At 35.3% G+C, this 1,712-nt stretch overlaps 1 non-coding gene across 1 annotated transcript; it reads right to left on the reverse strand.

Moving 5' to 3' along the window:
- Positions 1-1,391: 1,391 nt before the first annotated feature.
- Positions 1,392-1,464, reverse strand: TRNAM-CAU (transfer RNA methionine (anticodon CAU)). The gene has a single exon. It is a non-coding gene; the product is annotated as a tRNA-Met (tRNA).
- Positions 1,465-1,712: the final 248 nt, after the last annotated feature.

Genomic DNA, 1,712 nt, shown 5'->3' on the forward strand with positions numbered 1-1,712 from the left:
AAAGACTGAGGACCCACAATGCCTTGATTGGTTTTGATGTCTATTAGATGGATTTCTCCTGAGGAGTTTAGATAATCTCTGATATTTATATAGTGGCAATCATATCCCTGGCACTTAAGAATAGCCAGAAAGAGATTAGATAAAAGACTCTTAAGAGATTAGTGTAATGTAACCCAGACTTTGATGCATCTGTTCTCTGCTGGCTTTCCAAGTCCCGCCCACATGCTATTTTTCCCAGGAAATACAAGGGGCAATTTTAGGGTCTTCTACTAGGATTGTTTTTTTCTGTTCCATTGTTTTGAATATTATTGTTTTGATGCCTAGATCTTCCTTGACATAAAATGTTTAAACACTCAGTTTTGTTTTATTTATTTATTTTTAATTTTTTAAAATTTATTTTAATTGGAGGCAATTAAATTCACTATCATCATACAAGGGCTCTTTAGAAATATCCCAAACTATGACCACTACTGAGATGGACCGCCAACTCAATCACATTTTTAAAGAAAGAAAAATATATGATTAATTAATTCCACCTCCTAATCCTCAGACTCCACTCACATTTTTCTAGAACACTCCATTTCTCTTCAACCTATTCTGCAACTCTTCAAACCAGAATAACAGGGCAAAAAGAATGCCTGATGATTGGGTGAAAGTGTTGGGACAGAGAGGAAGCCTTTGCACATTCCTTTGATTATTTTTACTGATTGCCCAACATTCCTTTTTAAAGACAGCTCCATTTCTTAAAAGCCTGAGAATGATTGCTTATGCTAATCCTAATGCATATCTAAGCATATTGGCCACTTGGCCCAGTTTCTGTGTTTGAAATTGAATGCACATTGAAACCTATCAGGTCGCTGCCTGCTCTCACTCTCTCAAACACCCATAAAGACACGTACACACAGACTTCTTCTTGGTCAGCAGGTGTTCCCGAAGGTTCAAAAACATCCCCTTAAAATACCCACATACACGTTTCTAAACCACTAGTACCCTTCCTGGTGTCAGAGGAGTGCATTCCCTCCACAGGCTTTTCTTACAAAGATTTTTTTTTTTTTTAAGTATATTTATCTTGCTTTATAACCAGTTTCTCCAATAAAAGATATTTAGTTTTATGTCCAATTTATATTTTATAATCTCAATCCATGGAGCATTTCCTTTATGAGATGATGTCTTTAATGAAATGTATGACATAAATTTTGAAAATCTATTGATACTATAGTTGCAACATTCAGCTGGCTTCTCCTTTGATATTGTCTACCTCTTCACTTTCATTTTCAATATTATTAACTAATATTTGTCAAAACAAGTAAAGTTACTAAGAGGAATGTAAAATCGCTGAAAGAAAATTATTCTGAACATTCTCTTAGAAAGTGACGAAGGCAAAACACAACTGCCCCCTCTGAGGTTTGAACTCAGGACCTTCAGATTATGAGACTGATGCGCTGCCTACTGTGCTAAGGAGGCAAGTTAGAAATAGAATACTCTGTGGACACTCCTCACAAACAGGCATTTTCCTTTGAAGCCTGAAAACTGGTAGACTATTAGAATTATCCGTTTTTCCTATTGCTTTCAAAGTACATTTCAACAATTGGCTCAAAGTGTTTTTCAGAATTGAAGCTGCTTTAATTATACAGAATTTTCTAGTGTAGAGACACAATATACCAAGATAAAGTTAACCAGTGTTTTTATATGTGTGCTCAGTTAAGTCCAAC

The sequence above is a fragment of the Dama dama genome, chromosome 21 (genome assembly GCF_033118175.1).
Source record: "Dama dama isolate Ldn47 chromosome 21, ASM3311817v1, whole genome shotgun sequence".
In the NCBI taxonomy this organism is placed as follows: Eukaryota; Metazoa; Chordata; class Mammalia; order Artiodactyla; family Cervidae; genus Dama; species Dama dama.